The sequence below is a fragment of the Topomyia yanbarensis genome, chromosome 3, assembly GCF_030247195.1.
Source record: "Topomyia yanbarensis strain Yona2022 chromosome 3, ASM3024719v1, whole genome shotgun sequence".
Taxonomy (NCBI): domain Eukaryota; kingdom Metazoa; phylum Arthropoda; class Insecta; order Diptera; family Culicidae; genus Topomyia; species Topomyia yanbarensis.
In genome coordinates this window covers 363,129,799-363,149,103 of record NC_080672.1, presented here as the reverse complement: position 1 = coordinate 363,149,103, position 19,305 = coordinate 363,129,799, and the positions used below count along the sequence as shown (strand labels likewise).

Genomic DNA, 19,305 nt, shown 5'->3' with positions numbered 1-19,305 from the left:
CCTAGAAATCTCAAACCAAATCAATGGGAAAGCGAAAAAATGGCCCATAAAATAGACATACCAACGAATTATTGTTAATGCCCTGTTAATAAAATATCTAAATTGTGGTGGAAAAACTGAATTTTCCTAAAGGGGTTATATATTTACTGAGCCAAAAAAAACGAAATTGCTAGAGCCCATCAAACATATGTTCATATTTGGCTGATAAAATCCTGGTTTCAATGTATTATAATAGATATTCAGCATTCGAAGAAGTTTCTTGTGAACGAGTGTAGAACGACTTTGTCTCTACTTACTTGAAGTCAGCGGCGTAGCCAGAAAATCGGTTTGGTGGGGGTTTGGTGAAAATCGATCATACTGTCCAAACGGCATAATTCCGAAACCGTAATTTTTGAAGTTTTAAAATTATGCAGAAATATTTTTTCAGAAAATAGCAACAGAGTTCGTGTCTTTAGCGAATTTGTTGAGACTTTATTGTAGTCATGAATATCAACCTGAGAAAATTCACCATAAATACTTCTTGGACGATATACCGTCAAAATTATTTTATCAAATGATGCGCTGTTTAACGTTTGTAAAACTCATTGAAGATACTAAACCTCCGAAATTGGCGGTTTCAAAATGACCTATACATATAATTGGTCATACAACAAAAATCAAATGCTCATCAAAATCGATAAGAACCTGCTAGAGTCGAATGGAAATCGTCATTTTTCATATATTTCTCTCTACATTCGGAAAGTGTTATCGCCGTTATTAATCATATTACGTTTCCGTCTCAACTCGACGCATTCCCAAAATAAAAACCTGTTTTAATCCACCAAGTGGTGCAATTGTGCTTTTCTCATTTGTCCAGACTATGATTCCATGGCTGGTTATGTGCAATACAATGGTGGAAATGAATATTACATGTTCGGTACGATTTGCACATACATACAACGGATCGACAGCCACGATCTTGAGATACTATGTGATACTGAAACATCGCTTGAAACCAGCGGCGGATCATGGAGAAAGATCCGGGTGGTCCAGGTCCTGCCGAAAATTTTCAACTTGTTAAGAAATTTTAAACTAGTTTTAATTTTAAAGTAGCAACCCCTCACTGCATACTCGCTCCGGGCCGGTATGATTGACGATTTTTAGAGTGATTACATAACCTTTCTATATGAGAAAGGCAAAAATGTACCAAAGTCTAAAAAAGTCAATTTTTGTCAAACATCTCAATGTTTCATGCATTTTAAAGTCATTTGGCATCAAAAATACAAATTTGATTTTGAAAATTTTTCATTTCAGTTTATATGGGAATATGCTGCGTGATTGCACTCTTCAACTCGTAACCTCGGAACCGGAAGTCCAATCAATAAAAAAAATTCAATAGCAGGCGATGGGAAGGTTGTACCTTTCATTTGAGACTAACTTTGCACAAATCGGTCCAACTATCTCTGAGAAACAGAGGTCACATTTTTTTCCACATACACACATACACACACAGACATTTTCCGATCTCGTCGATTGGCATATGACACGGCCCTCCGGGTCGGGATTAGATTGACGAATTTTAGAGTGAATGAGAAAGACAAAAACATTTTTAGCAAATGTTGAAAATTATGCATTTTTTTGGTGAGCAGTTCTATGTTTCATAGACATTAAATCAATTTTAACTTCGCTTCCTATTAAATAAAGGCCCTTATTACAGTACATCACTACAAAAACGAGCTCAATTTGAAAAGAAATCTGAGGATTATGATTGATTACAGAACTCTGGAATTTTCTATTGGAATGTTTTCAGGCAGGAATTTGATATTGATGCTATTAGACAACTGTGAAATCAAGACCAATAGATCAGTTACATATCAAGAGGACCCCATTCCGACAATTTATCAAAAGTCCTCATGATGTTTACAACAACAGGTTATCAATGTACGGATCAGATAATTGTTATTGTAATATTGAATTAAATCAGTTTGCATCAATAAATTTTCAACAAAAATTAAATATTTTTTTGGGTGTGGTGGGGGGGGGGGGTTGTATGGTGTTAAACCCCAAAACCTTCTCTTGGCTACGCCGTTGCTTGGAGTTATTTATTTTGCTTTTCATTTTCCGATATGTTTTAAATCAATCCGATGGTTATAAGTTGGAAAAATTGCAGTCAGAAGGATCGCACAAATGAGCATTTTTGCACTGATAAGTTATCAAGTTCCTTCCAGACAACTTGGAAGTGTTCGGTGATTATTTCTAGCGGTTGTAGATAGAAAAATGAAATACAAAATTAGTTTTATCGAAATAATGTTTGGCTTATTTCAATGGATTATTACTATATTGAACAATAAATAGGCGACAAAGAGTAATCCACAAACAACAAGCCATAACTTTTAAAGTATTCAAAATAGATATTTGAAGTCTTCAGTAAAGTTATTCGCAAAAGTAAGAGCTACAAATTTGCTGAAGGCATCATTTCGATATAATCACTTCCAAGAAAATTTGTGAAAATATCTCACTCATAGGGTGATTAATCAGTAAAAGCACAATACCAAAAGAAAGAGCATATTGCCTCCATTATATTCTCCGAAGATACTATTGACCTAAAATAAGCTGTTTTGGCGTTAATAATAGATAACATGTTTTTGGTCATATTTCTGGCAATGGAAAATGATAAAAATCTTTCGTCCGCATTTAATGTTTAATATCTCTTTTGATAATAGTCCGATTTCAACAATCTATAGCTTGTTGGAAAGGTATTCGTTTAAGCTACATAAAAACATATAAATTGTTAATCTATATTGTTAATTTTGGCAGATAATTTAAAAAAAACTGCAAAAAACGCCATTTTTACGCATTCAAACATTCATATCTTGGAAACTAAACATCAGAATCAAAAACAAATTAATAGCGTTCATACTGTTTTTTAGTTCTTTCATTTAAAATTGGTTTGGATAAGATCGGTTCAGCCATTGCTGAGAAACACGAATGAGAATTTGTCCGTTACATACACACACACACAGACACACACACACACACACACAGACATTGTCCCAAATCGTCGAGCTGAGTCGATTGGTATATAAGACTCGGCCCTCCGGGCCTCGGAAAAAATCTTGAAAGTTTGAGCGAATTCTATACATTTCTTTTATAAGAAATGTAAAAATATGAATGTTCGGTTTTTATTATGCCAATTTTCGGAACTCAAGCTATTTCTATTTTTTAGTTCATCGAGTAACTACAAACCTTTCAAAAATCTTATTGAATTTCCTGTTTTTAACGAGAGCTATCATGTCCGCCGTGGCGCTCCTCGACGTGGAAATGGTTGGACGTCTATTCTTTAAACGCTCGTAGATGTAGCTCTGCGTCACTGGAATATTTTTTATTCGCTAATAATGAATGTTTAAATAACCCTTAACATTACACAAATCGTAAAACAAAATTGCTTTCGGTTTTAACAATTTACACCAGACGCCCCCTTAACTTGAGGTGACATTCATACAATTACGTCCTGTACGAAATTGTTTTTTTTGACTCCCCGTCAGAATTACTCAATACAAACGCAGACGAAACCCACTAAAACTCTGCGTAAGGCCAATTGCACGCGGGCTGCCATAGTGATATTGAGGTTAGGTTGTGGGGACGTGGAGACTACAAGATTGCGTGGGAACGAGCGTTTACATGTTCGCATCTTGAGCATCTTTAGGTGCTAAAAAGTTCACTTAATCATCGAGACGTTTTCATGTTTGCGAAATCCCGGGCGTAGTTGTTCGTGAATGATCACGAAAGGCTCGAGCGTTTGCATGTTAACAAGGTTTGATTTCATGTCGCGTAGGCTGGTGTATACGTAATTTCGAGTGTTTAACCCATTATTTCCCAACTTATTTTTTATGCGCATCACAAATTACTTGAGTTCTCCGATAGGAAAAAACTACAAGGGACAGCCCTATGGGTTTGTACGAATTGCAGACGTAGGACTGCAATACGTGAAATATTTAATTTCTTATTACATTTGGATTAATAATTAATCAAACATATTTCTTTCTACAGTTCACTTCATGAATCAAACCGTCTTGCTCATCAGGTCATTTTATTTATAATGGGCGATCGAATCCGATTGAAGAAAGCAGACAGAAAACTGCGATGGAAAACCGAACTAATATCTGGAACTGCTTTAAAATTTTAAAAGGTTTTCTATTGTGAGCGGTAAACAACCAGACCGATGCTTAAAAATCATGCTTTAGACAATACAGTCACAGTTCTTGTATAGGACAAGCTTTATAGTTTTATTTTGCCGTTATTGTAATTTTCCTAAAGTACACATAAATGTAGCGAATGAAGTGGTCTTAATCATATATCGAAGCAAAACATATACAAGAATCGAAAATAATTTATGGATGGACTTAGATGCATTTTTTGCAGCGATTTTTTGAGTAACAGTGCATCCATTCTTAAATAGGCTTTGTAGTACCTATGTATTGGTAGAATCAAAGTGGGATAGGTTGAGTGGAAATGAATCTCGTGGAATTGATGAAACGTAAATAATAAACCTTCGTTGCACTTTCTTCTATCCATTCGCGTGAATTTGTTGCTAAGAAAGTTTTCGTCTCCTTAGCCTGTCATGGAAACGACAACGCAAAGAAAAACCGAAAGCTATCATACACGCAACATTTGAATATACCTACACATTCGCCTGTACAGCTGTGCCAGTACATTGTGTCCGTACACGAATGGAAGATACGCACCAAGCAAAATGAGTCAACGCTGGTGATGATGGGTGGTGTGAAAGAGACAACTAATACCACGACGCTAGCCTCTGCTACACTAGCTGTGGGAGCATGCAGCGCAATGCTCTGCTCTGGCTGCTGTCAAAGAGGCAACTGAGCTTGCCCGACCAAATCTGCTCTTTAAATAGTCGATAATGACGTCATTCATAGAAGCGTTGCGCGTTAGGTACATAAATCTGTCGTTCCAGACTAGGGAAGCGCAGCCTTCTGTGTGCAAATGCGTGGTATTTTAACTATGTTGAACATTATTTAAAATTTTAATGCCATGATATCAAAAATCTTTGGGTTTATCTATTGGAATATATTCTTAGAAGTATTGCTGAGCGATATGCGCAAAAAATTGAAAATTTACCGTAAGATGGCTGAATTATAAGCGTTTAAAATTGGACCACTTTTCGTTACATACCATTTTTTTTTTGAATTTGCACAGTGCACCCCCATATCGAAAACAAAGACGTAGTCCTACGTCAAAATGATATGGTCATTCCAGTAAAATTAGATTTGTGCACAAAGTAGCCTATATAATAAGGAACAACTAGTGAAAATTTAAGATTGATCGATTAGTTAGCTCTGAGATATCATGATCGCCGCGAAAGGAACTTTTAAACAAAATGCAACTACGAGATAATCGAGTTTTACTGTCGGTGCAGCGAGTCAACGGTCCAGCGAGTGGTCAATGGGTAGCGGTCTATGAATAGCTGTAACTCAAATTGTATTATTCCGATCTGAATGAAGGGGAGGGGATAAAGAAATTTGTGGCAATTTGTTACATAGGGAGAGGAGGAGACAATTTTAGGCAATTTTTGCGTTACGAAATTTATGAATGGTCTCTTATGGTGCTGGTTGTTGGTTTAGAGACGCTAGACCAATCGTTATTTCGTTGTTGTTACAGGAAGTTAAAACGTCGATATACAAAGCGCATCAATTGATTGTTTTATCACAATCTGCTGGTAAATTGTTTATTGGTGTTGGTTGTAGTAGGTAGATTTTTCTTAGCGACTTCGAAGCATTGTTTTCCGTAAAGTGCCACCCGGTTACAAAACTGGCTCGTACAAATCCGACCAGGATAGCTGCACAACGGTATTTGCCAACCGCATTTTAAACAACATGAACGCCGTTGAGAATGCCACTGCAAAAAATTTCCGTCAAATATTTGTAACACTTCTCCGCATTTTGATATAATTTTTTTAAACTGATCTGTTCTAATGCACGGCGCTAGGTCGTGCAGGCGCACTTCAATTTTATCGTCATCCGTATATTTGAGATCTTGGTTTTAACGTTGTCATATTCGACTCCTCGTTGCATGTTGTTCTTCACAACGAAATTTTCTGCTTGGGCTAAACTTTTAAGCGTTATTTATGAACAGTTTCTCACGTGATGTAACTGTATGTGTGCCATATCCTTGAGATTAACATCCATTTTCACTTTTAATACCAGTTCAACGTCATGGGATTTTGTTGAAAGTCAATAGAAATTATATTTTCCCGCTTTACAGGCACTTTTATTTTCTGTGGCAGGTTCACTTTACTGCGCAGCCAGAGGGACGATAAAATATTGTTTGTGAATATCGATTTTGCTATCACTATTTTCTGATTGTTACAAAAAAATTATATTTCAATATCAAACCGAAAAGATATTCATCTTCGTGGAGCCCCGGAAAACATTTGACGCCCCCCCTAGGGGTCTGCGACCTCTAGGTTGAGAATCACTAGTCTAGCGTATATGAGCGCTAGTTTTTCGAGAATGGTCCGACTTAAGACTACGTTTCTAAGACCGAGGGTAGAGGCTTTCGGAAGTGATCGAGTCAGGTTCGTGTGCGAGCAGGCGCTTGTATAATTGCATTTGAGTACGTTTTTGTAAAATCGTTCACTTAATAACATGGGCGTTTTTATTTTTGCGATTTCGCGGCTGTGGGTTTGATTGGATGATCACGATTACATGTTCCGTTTGTGACTGGGGTTGTATTATCGTGCAGCCTTAAGCGTTTGTATGTTAATGGATTGGTCGCGATGGTGTTTTTGTGTTGGGTGCATGTAACTTTGCATTTATGAATGCGTACCTATGTAACCGCTTGCATGTTCGTATGTTTTGGTGAATGTTCGAGTGAATCACGATTTTGAATATACGGTTCAAATCTGAAAGGGTATGATTTTCCCCATATCACTAGAGTATTCGGCCATGGCGCCCTGAAACTTCCAGTCTACCTGAGTTTTTTTTTTGAAGATTGAAGCTAGGTTGCTGGACCCAAAACTATTTCCGCTCGTGACCGATTATTTATAGTGCGAGAACAGGCGATAGTATAATCGCAATTGAAGTAGCGTTTATAGTCGTAAGTGTTAACATATTGATTTGATCACTGAAGCATTTTTATGTGTACGAGATCGCGAGCACAGGATTGCGCGGATGATTCCCACTGCATGTTCGCAAGCGTGGCCAGATTTATATTATCGTGAAGGACTCGAGCGTTTTTATGTGAACGTGTTTGATCACAACCTGTAACCCTTAAGGCATGGACCTACACTTCTAAGACCGAGAGCAGGAGCTTCCGAAAGTGACCGATTCAGGTTCGTGGGGGAGTTCACGTTTGTATAATCGCATTTGAGCAAATATTTACAAATTCGTAGATGTTAGAACGTTCACATAATCACATGGGCGTTTTTATGTTTGCGAGATCGCCGTCGTCGGTTTGCTTGCATGACCACGATTACATGCTCCCGTTTGTAACTGGGGTTGTATTATCGTGCAGCCTCAAGCGTTTGTATTTTGGACTTGATCGCGAGGAACACGTACATGTAATTTTGCGTTTATAAATGCGTAACTATTAAACCACTTGCATGATCGTATGTGTTTTTGAATGTTCGCGTGAATCACGATTTTGAACATACGGTTCAAATCTGGAAGGTAGTGATTTTCCCAATATCACTAGAGTATTCGGCCATGGCGCCATGAAACTTCCAATCTACATGAATTTGTTTTGTTAAGATTGAAGGAATGAACCTAGATTGTGGGACCCAAAACTATTTCCGCACGTGACTGATTATTAATAGTGTGAAAACGGGCGTTGATCGCACTCGAAGCAGCGTTTATATATTCGTATGTGTTAACAAATTGACTTGATTATCGATGAGTTTAATGCACGCGAGATTGTGGGCGTAGGTGTGCGCGGATGAACTCGACTGCATGTCCGCAAGCGTGATAAGATTTCTATTATTGCGAAGGACTCGAGCGTTTTGTGTGAACGTGTTTGATCGCGTGGCGGTTTCTATATCGCATATGCTAGCGTGTGTATAGTTTCGCTTTTTTTTAATTTGTTTATATATGAGTTGACATTGGCACATTTGAGGGGGCTTTTGAATTTCGCGCGGGGCGGACGTTTCACCCTCTCCTGTCCAAATTTTTATTTTGCTTGAAAAAGTCAATGTAATGGGAAAATCGAAACACATACAGCCACTACACGGATTTTTTAAATAATTCTCAAAAATGCCGAATATCGCCATTTGTAGGTTCAACATTGTTTACCAATAACTTTAACCCTTAAAGGCGCATGTCATTTTTTCAGAATTTTGTAAAAATTATATCAGCTATATCACGTTAACCCTTTCATGCCCAACTTTTTCCTAGTGCATGTAGGGTTTCAAAACTATTTTTCCTTGAAAACGGTGGCGTCAAGAAACACGAAAAGCTTATTTTCATAAAGATAGGTGCTTCCATGGCAGTGCTAGAAGCTGGTCAATTTTTACCTTCTAATGCTCAATACAATTCTCCTAAAATAATTACAATAGTCCAATTACGTGGAAAACGTAGCCAACGACTGTCTAAATTGATAAGTTTTATCAGTTTTCAATAATATTGCACCATAACGAAGATATATAAAAAAAATCATTTTCCGTCGTCAACGTAAACTGTCTCTGGCAGCACTGCTCCATCGGAATCCAATCAGACTAATTGCAATAACTTCAGTTCTAGAGCTGATCCTTGTAACTGATAATACTCAAATTAAAGGCAATAATCACATTAATGAGCCTTATTTGTTTTTGTGAGCAAATCTCGCCTCAATCAAAAGTTATAGCTGTTTAAAAACGTTGTTGTCCACAAACAACATGGGCATGAATGGGTTAATGCGATTATTTTTAGACGATTTTCCGGATGTTGTTTTAAAACAGCATTGCACATTCAAGGGTTAATTTCCAGTGAGAGCACAACAACATTTCACTGCTACTACCAGTATGCAACTTACCAATATTGTTTTTTATTTCCTTAAAAAAACTGAGCGTAATTTTTTTTAACTCAATTTCATGCACTGCCACACATTTTTTTCTTGTTCTCAAATTTTCAACTTTTAACCTCAAGCATAATGATTTCAAGGAAAAACAACGTATATGTATAATTCGTTGGAATGCAACGAAGAGGCTTTCGTAGCTGTGACATAATACAATCTTGTTTTGCATATTCTGCAACCAACTTCCCGTAACCAGCCAAAAGACGGGTTTGGGCCGCAGAGGGTTAATTTTGAATGTACGGTTGAGAAGATGAAGGAAAAAATGAGCTGTCCCAGTTTACTGGAGTCTTCAATTAAGGTGTCCTGAGACTTTGTTGTCCAGTGTATTTAAATACATGATTCATAATCGCGCGGGAGCGGCCGTTTCTATGTGTTGGAGATCTACTATGTATTAGAATTACACTCGTAGTACCAAGTTCACCATAAGCACCAAATAGATAATTCGGAAGATGATTCAAACATGATCTTTTCTGTAGCTGCATTTACGGAGGTTATAGTCGTCCCGACGAGGCGATGATGATGACGATGATACTTCCACCGACAGTTCAATTGACCCATGATGAATAGATAAATCCGCCATTTCAACCGATCGACACTTGAACTGTCCGCGTATCCCATCCATCCCATTCCATCGTTCCCTCTATCCGACAGCGCGCCAAGATTTGAAATGTGCGCTGACTGACGAACAGTGCTTCGCTGACTCAGGAGTAAATTTTGGCCGTAAACGTATGACGCTTCCAGCAATGCGGGGGAAATGGTTTACTAAAAAAAACCGCAGCGAAAGACAAACTAAAAACAGCGGAAGAAGAGTCGAGAACATTTGGCAAGAAAGTGCGCTCGTGCTGACCACAGCTTTATGAGTAAAATATTTTGTATGTATACAATTGGAAAGAGTATGATTTCATGTAGTTCAAATTTTGTGTTAGCGCGGTGAAAAACCAACTTAAGGGTACACATTGTTGATTACATACCGGTCGGCTTCAAGCCGGGTTGTTCTATTAAAATATCTTAAGTTATAAAAATCTGTCCTTAGCGTTCATAGCATGCATTCCAATTCAAATTATGTTATTTAGAAAATTTTCTTCAAAACAATTTAAAAAAACCTCATTTCGGTTCTTGTGTTTAAATTGAGACTTTTAATTCTTATTCACAAGAAGTAGCGTTCGTCCAGTATCGCGAGTATAATCAACAGGATCGCCAATAATGTCTAAAAATAACAGGAATAATAAACGTTCGCCGCAAGGCAGAGAACATAAACAAGCCAAATGGAATTAATTGGTCAACAACGGCGATTTCGTGAATTTGGTAGCAACATACCGCCAGCCCTTGAGACCATGTGTGTGAATTGCGAAGCAACTTTACTATGACACAGTTTGCTTATATGCGCTAAATCAAAAAATAAAATCAGTGTTCTTGATTTGAAAATAATAAAAAGCAAAAGCGTTTGCAAAACAACAATTTCACTGCAACTGCGAAATTGCAAATAATTCGATAGTCAGTCTTCCTGTTGCGTCTTTGTTTTAGCGGTGATTAAGAACTGTGGTCGATATAATTTTAGGATGGCAAATGTACTATTTATACATAGTTTTACCACTTATGGAAGTGGATTTTTCGCTATCTCGTACCAGATTATCTCCATGACGATAGGACCAACTTGGACCAGTGCATATTTCACTATACTCATAGGGCAATGCATTCTCGCGATCGACTGCTTGTCGGATTAGCGTATTGCGTTAAGGTTTGTATGGAAAATAGTATAGAAAACATTTTTTTTTTTTGCATCTCCACTCTTTCAGTCGCCATTTAACTCAAATTAAAAAACCATTCCCATAAAAAGTTTGACAAGAATGTGGTTAACAACTTTGCTGAAATAAGTAATTTGCTGGGTTACACGGTTGTGTTTCGGCTTCGCCTCATCAGAAACCGACACTAACTTTTTGTCGGAAATTTTCGCCCTAGTGAGAAATTTTGGTGTTTACCCTATTTTTCCTCCTTAGGGTGAAATATAGCATAGTAATTTGCTGGGATTTTATATAAAAATGTTTTTACGATTCTAAGTAAAACACAACTACATTTCAAATCTAAATATCTCTGAACATGTTCGTCGCACAAAGTTGGTGTCTTCGAAATAATTTTTCAATTTTGCGTTTCTTTAGTGATGACAGAAATATCGAAAATTTACTCTGATAAGCTTCGGGTGCTGGTAAATAGTTTGAAGCGGGCAAATAATATTACTGGTTACCAGCCTTTGACGAAAGAGTACTGAGTATATGTATCAGCAAAACTGGTTGAAATAAGTGGGGTCGTCGCCAATTCGAGCTTGAATTGCGCGGATCTGCTGACATGTGGGACTGTCTGTTTTAAAAATTCTATGCTTCAGCCAGTGAAGATAATGGTCCAAAAATAACAGTTCGAGGAAGTACTGGTGCAAAACCGAAGATAGCAGCTCCAAGCCTCAGAAAACTGGAGTTCCCAGCACACCTTGGACCTTAAAAAACCTAAAGGTTCCCATATCTCAGTTAGAAAAACAAACCAGCGCTATATATTTCTTACTCTCTTGAAAGCATCCTTTCAGGTTGACTGCAAAATGGTCCCTCCTTTCAGCGATTGTATCCTTCGATGGCTAGCTAATTCATCAAACGAGGTTACAGATTTGATCATTGCCAATCGTAATTACTATTGCTAACGGTTCAGGGCCACCGAATACAGTCAATCTTTCGTATGAACTCACACGAAATATTGATTGGAAGAGCTACGCGTCCGTGATATCCGGCAAACTCGAGACCACACAAGAGCTTCTTCCAGGGGAAGCATACGGGTTCCTGGCTGGCTTGATTCTCGACACCGTGATTCAAGCTCAGACTAAACGCTTACCAGAAGCGAAGTCTCGCAAACGATCTTGCAATTCATGGCGAGAAAAAGAGCGCTCAGACGTCTATGTTGAGAAGGCCGTCGCGTATAAGACCCTCCGAGGCGACGGGTTACCCACTAGTTATCGACAGTACGCGACGCTAGGAATGTTTGAATGAAGAGTTTGATGAAACTCAAGAAACATAGTTACTGGCGCTGTTTCGTTGACAGTTTGACGAGAGAAACATCAAACTCAACTTGTTGAAGAATTTGCAAACTCTGCCAAGCACGCTGCAATGTACGCTTGATGAGTTTATTTAACATGTTTTTTGAGGGTGACATTTTCCCACACGATTGAAGGCAAGTGACTGTCATCGCCATCCAAAAACCAGGAAAAACAGCCTCCGACCACAACTCATACCGGCCGATTGAAATGCAGTCGGAAAGCTGGTTGAGAAAATGATCTTGTTTCGCCTCGACAATTGGGTCGAAGCAACTGTTTACTGTCAGATATGGCCTGTGTTAAGCCAAAGAGGACCAAGCGCCATTTGGAGGTACTTTCCTAAAAATCGCTATCGCAGCTAATGTACCACTATAAACACCTACATCAATTTAATTCTGAGGACTCAAATAGTAATCGATAGCAAATAAGTACCCTTAAACTTTCTATGATAATGGTAATATTTTTTTCATTAAAAACATCAGGAAAAAATTATGGCGCTCAGTTCGCTTTGGCTTAACGCAGGTCATATACAATTTGGCTTCCGCAAAGGCAAAAGGACGAACGATTACCTTGCGTTGCTCTTAACAGAAATTCAAATGGCATATGGTAACAAAGAGTAAATTGCATCTATTTTCTTAGACATTCGGGGGCTCTTTTGATTCAGTTTCTATCAAGTTTCTTTCTGAGAAGCTGCACCAGCATCATTTTTCACCAACTTTGGACAACTTTTCCCTAGGTCTTACGCCTAATACAAGTTTTATTTGAATGACATTAATGAATGCCTTGACAATTCCTGCACGCTAGAGCAACTTTCAGAAAACAGTGTGGTTTCTGTTGCGGGACCCAAAGTTGTCGACCTACAAGGACCATTGCAGAATACCTTGAACAATTTGTCTACTTGGGATCTGAAGCTGGGTATCGAATTCTCTTCGGATAAAACAGAACAGGTTTTAACAGCAAATTATTTAGAGAAAACAACACAGGTTTTAACAGCAAAATATTTAGGGGTCTGGTTCGGCTCGAAAGGTACCTAGAGAGGTCATATTATGTATCTGAAACAGAAATGCCAACAAAGGATAAACTTTCTACGTACAATAACCGGAACATGGTGGGGTGCCCATGCTCACAGGTTTGATCAAACAACGATACTGTCGGTAATGGAAAATGGATGCTTCTGCTTTTGCTCCGCTACGAACATACATTTCATCAAACTCGAAAGAATTCAGTATCGTTGTTTGCGTATCGCCTTAGGGTGCATGCAGTCGACCCATAAGAAGAGTCTCGAAGTCCTGTCGGGTGTTTTATCGCTGAAAAATCGATTTTTGGAACTCTCATATCAATTGCTCATTCGATGCGATATTTTGAACCCGGAGGCAATTGAAAATTACGAAAGGCTTGTCGAGCTCGATTGTCAGATCCGTTTCATGTCCCTGTACTTTGACTTCATGGCGCAGAATATTAATCCTTCTTCTTGCAATCCTAACCGTGTGCATTTCATAAATACTTCTGAATCGACTGTTTTCTTCGACACATGCACGAGATTTGTGGAATTCCGGATCACATACGCCCACAAGTGGCTCCAAACGTTTTTTTATAATTAATTCCGAAAAGTCGACTGCTCTAAGATGTTTTATACTGACTGATTAAACCTCGAAAGGTCCACTGGTTTCGGTATTTTCAATCAAAAGTTAACCGCTTCCTACAAACTCAGTGACCCTGCTTCAGTTTACGCCGCAGAACTGGCTGCGATTCAGTATACCCTTGGAGTCATTGACACATTACCTGCAGACCATTACTTCGTCGTTGCGGATAGCCTCAGTTTCATTAACGCCTTTCGCTCGATGAAACATGGAAAGCACTGTATTTTTTTTTTTAAATAATACGGGAGCTTTATCTGCCAAATCTTTCCAGATTACCTTGGTGTGGGTCCCTTCTCGTTGCCCCATTCCGGGAAATTACAAAGCGGACGCCTTAGCTAAGGTTGGTGCCCTAGAAGGTGACGTTTATGAAAGACCAATTTGCTTCAACGAATTTTTCAGTATTACTCATCAGAGAACCCTCAAAAGATGGCAAACTTCGTGGAGCAATGGTGTACTAGGAAAGTGGCTACATTCGATAGTCCCTAGGCTCAAGGGGATGGATGTGGGTCATGACTTCATTCGTGTGATGTACCGACTCATGGCAAACCATTACACGTTGGATGCACACCTCCGGTGTATTGAGCTCGTGGATAGTGGTATCTGCACTTGTGGCGACGGTTATCACGACATCGAGCACATTGTCTGGGCGTGCACCGAGTGCAGTTCCGCCAGGTCTCGGCTAATGGATGTTATGGCAAGCCGCGATCTCCTCTATATGTCCCTCGTATGCACTTTCCTAAAAACCATCAATATACAGATATAACTGCCTCTTTTATTTTTTTTGTCATTCTAATAAGCTCTCTCTTTCTTCTGAACAATACATCCACGAGGGTTTGATGCAACTCCAAGGCAACACCAAAAATTTCTGTCGAATTAGCCAACAAACACGGGACCTACAGCCCAAACATCACATGCGCAACTCGAAGTCTTTCCGATCCGCAACGGAGCCGTACTACGAAACCGTCTGGAGGAACCCCTGCCGACTCGAGGAGGACCACCCGGCGTCTCAGTAGCTTATTCTTCCTGATAAAGGCAACCCGAGTCTGTAACTGAAACTGAAAGTTAATAATTTTCTCCCCCCTCCCATCTTTGTCCACCCTCCCTCCCTTCACTCTTATACCCAGAAATATCAGAGGACTAAAGTCCAAACTTTGTCGTATCGGTTCATATAGGACGGTTTTATGTAATTTTAGTACGCTGAACTCGTTTTTGAAATTAAATCACTTTAAAAATAAACATTTACTATTCATTGGGGTGTCTCAAAAATATGTTTTTTTCGAAATCATTCTTAAAATTTGTGTATATTAGTTATCTTGTGCTAAATCTCTTTTGATAATAATGCTTGTAAAAAAAATCATCATACATTAGGGTGGCTCAAAAATAATTATTTTGTTGTGAAGGTTCAAATTTTTTTTAAAGAAATTTGTTTATGCTGTTTTCTATTTTGGTTATAATAATAGAAATTAACTTTACTACTTACTAGAGTGGCTCAAAAGTAAGTATTTTGTCTTTTATAATGATTTTTTTCAAAAGTAATTTTGAATTGATTAACATCTCATTATGGGGCTTCAGAAATGACTATATTGTTTCTACGAGTCAAATAAGATGTGTTCCACTAATTTTGGAACGTTTAATTCATTAGTGGGTTACTTGATATGAAAACTACATTTTCTTTCATTTCCAAAACCAACATCTTGAGCGTTTTAGTGGAATGTTTAATTACATTCACTAATCAATAAGATGGGTAACGATTTTTTTCGCAGGTAAGTTACTTAAAGTGCTTATTTCATATCTTAAATAAAAATGAATCCAAAAACTCTTTTTTCGCGTATATGGTTATTTTAGAATTATTCTATTTGGATTATATCGCATACCCTTAAACTATATCAATGCTATGCAAGTTTGGATCAAAATAGTCTCACCAAACGGCTAGAATTCAACTGTGTTCACTCAATTAGACAATTATTGCGTAAGTTAGCAAGAACTAGCACCAGAAACAATTTATGACATTTCAAATGGTTGAAAATATAAAATACAGATTTTTAAACATTCTTAATACCTTTACCGTCTAAAAAACCATACTTCCCACTCGACTCCTTTTTCTTGAGGGCTAGTAAAACCCTTGTAGATCATGCTCTCAATGCTATTTGACAGTTATGCATGTATTCGTGTCATTATTCTAACTATAAAGTGATTATTCAAATTCAATATCATTAATAACCATGCGCCTCCATCCAGTTTTTTAGAAATTTTGACTGCTTAACGCAAATTTTCGCAAAACTAGCATAGACTTATTTTAAAGAGAAAATTAAAATCTTTCGAAAGAATACAGTGTAATCGCGGGCATTCACAGGCGTCGTTGTTGATATCGCATTAGAAGTTCGAATTCAATAACAATTAATGACAAACAATTATCTAAACACTAACTAAACCAACGAGTAACTTAGTTTCGGCGATTTTACGATGTAATTTGATCACAAGGATCATTTTGGTGAAGTAATGCAATGTATAAAATCAACCGTTTCTTTGAAAAACGAAAATAACCTTATGTAGTTCCTATGGTCAAATAATGCAAAAAAACACTGCAAATAATGCAAAAAAAAAACACTGCAAAAATCACCTAAAATCTCGCAAAAAAGGTCTATGATGGCCCAGCCGATACGAGAAAAATACTAGTGAGAATATCGCATAACCTTCACATATAGACTTAAGTCCGGGCTCGTCCCACTGTGCACGGAAGCGGCCGCATCCTTATAATCCTTCCCCGAAAAAAGGGTATCTGACAAGGTTGAATAGCATCATTGAATAAAAATCTCAATTCTCATGTTCAAGATTTGCGACTCAATGTGTAAAATTAGCGGGAACTAAGTTACTTTCCATATATCAGATAATAATAATAGTTGGTCCAGAACAAATAGTTCCAATTTTTTTTTTTTGGCTGGTTTGATAGCGCTGACACGGGGCTAATTCATTTGCCTTTTTTTTCGCATTTATACTTCTTCCCAACCAATGGCCTCTGCTCGTAGCGCGTAAGCCCTTTCAGGAGATGCTCCGTTCGCTTCAGGCAGCACAATACGAATGATAATGGAAACAAACCTGCAGTGGACCTATATTCAAAATGTTTCATCGCTTTAGTGTTCGGTTGGTGCTCCATATTGACGGCTCTGACCACGGTGGGCTGGAAATTTTCACCTTGTCCGAGAAGTTTTTCAAAACGAAGTTTTTTCAGTTATTATTGCGAAGAAATTGATTAATTCCATGCAGTGCAACAAAAGATATAAACTTTCCCAGGCTTACATGACTTCCGTTCCGAAATTTCGAAAAGGGGCCCCTATATTGAATGGTCAGTCGTTAATCACGACAAAAGGCTTTCTGCCTTCAGGGAAGTTATAAGGAAACCAAGGCACAAGAAGTGATTAAAAACGATAGTGAAATTGAAACTCATTATTTAACGCTTTGGATGCCTTGCGTCCCTTGTAACTTCCCAGAACATCTTTTCAAAAATCCGGAAATCTGCAGACTTCCAATCTATCTTTTAAAAAATATGTGCCAAAGGCGAACGCTCAATTTATTGTATAAAGTGTTCAAATAAAACGAAGCAGTTCCCAAATGTTGAATGAGATTTATTTAAACTTTTGGAAAGTTCTACAAACAGGACAGGCATAGCGTTGTTGGTAAATCGATTGCCCTGTGCGCAACTGACCTGGGTACGACTCCCAACCCCGCAAATAGGGCTAGAATTTTTTCTAGATTGTTCTAACCCGAAAAGAGGCGAATGACCATAAAGTTAAAACCTCTATGATAATAATATAAAAAGTTCTACAAACACCAACAAAATTCTGGAACAATCTAGCAAAATTAAAAAAAAATCCTAAAAAAATTAAGGAAACCCTTTCCAAATTAAAAGATTTTTTCCAACATTCAGAAAACTTATAAAAATAAGAGAAGGCTTACTGCTTCCGGGCTTTCTGCGTCTTTAGGGGAGCCTTACAAACTTCCTAAAAAAATCTACTAACGTCATGAAATTATGCGAAGCTGTGTCAATAAAGTAAAGCCTTGGTTCCATATTACGTTGAGGAATTTGACTGCAGATTCCTTGCCAGACGGCAAACTTGATCGTGAAAACAAATTCACATTTCTTGGACATTTCCGCAGCATGAAATTTCTTTCGCTGAAGCTGTATGAAGTCAAATATGACATACGTTACATTGTCCATTAGGAAATTTGTCAGAACTTCAGAGTATCTTGCCTTGTACGCAGCGCACCTGGGTTCGAGTCCCGACCCCGCACATAGGGTTAGAAATTTTTCATAAGAGATTTTTCTAACCCAAAGAGGCGAATAGCCTTAAGGTTAAAACCTCTATAATCTAAATAAAAAAAAGTATCTCTACGGGTTTTGAAAAAAGCTCTATAAACTTTAAGGAACAATAAACTAGAGAACGTTGTATAGAATTCAGAAGCATTTCAGTTCAAAGAATGAACTAATAAAATTTCAATAAACTAATAATTTAGAAAGGTTTTCTAAAATTTACAAAAGCTCTGCGACCTTGGAGGAATTCTTTAAAATATCTGAAACGTCCAAAAGGTTATTCCAGGAAATAATGGGAAGTCGTCCAAATTTCCGAGTAATCTACTAACATTCCAAAAATCATTTTAATTTCAAAGGATTTACAATAAACTAGAAGAAAATTCTATGAAGGTATTGTGTTACGAATCCCTGCCACTCAGTTAAACCCATTCCGGAATAGGAAACCTGAATGTATCAAGTATGAATTTCAGCTGAAATGCAACAACCGATCCCGCCTCAATCGGTTTCGGAATCGGAACATCAGACAAGAATCGGAGCTAGAATTCATGCTGAATCTATTTAGGATTCGGGAGTGGGCGTAGCGTAGTTGGTAAATCCATTGCCTTGTACGCAGCGCACCTGGGTTCGAGTCCCGATCCCGCACATAGGGTTAGAAATTTTTCATAAGAGACTTTTCTAACCCGAAGAGGTGAATGACCTTAAGGTTAAAACCTCTATAATCGAAATAAAAAAAATTAGGATTCTCAACCGATTCCGGAATGGTTTGACAGAGAAAGAGCTACGAAACTTAACGAGTCTTACAGACCTAGTGAAATCCGCGAATATCAGGAAAATTCTGCAAGCTTCTAGAAGGTACATCCAAAATGCCCACTAAATTTACAAGCTTCTGAAACAAAGATGCTCTACAGGGTTTCTACGATCTTCAGGAAAGTGTTTCGTACTTAAAAGAGATCCAATGAAGTTAAGGGGAATTCATTCCAAATTCTTCAAACTCTTGCAATATATAGAGAAGTCGTACTGTTTCCAAAAACGTTTCGCGGCTTTACGGGAACCTTACGAAATTCCAGAAAAGCTTCATAGAAATATACGAAATTGAATGATGTGTTTTTTCTCGTCATTATCTAATAATTTTGGATATGAGAGCGTACATTTTTCCAGAACCGACAACACTAGTAGAACAGTTTGTAACTAATCCGTATGTTTTCAGTATTAAAATTATTTATTGATAGCATCACCGG

General features: G+C 37.9%; 1 protein-coding gene across 7 annotated transcripts in view; it reads right to left on the bottom strand.

Annotated features, from left to right (window-relative positions):
* LOC131692561 (myosin heavy chain, non-muscle) overlaps positions 1-19,305 on the bottom strand; it is a 252,821-nt gene that overhangs the window by 221,426 nt on the left and 12,090 nt on the right. The gene's annotated exons all lie outside the window — the stretch shown is intronic.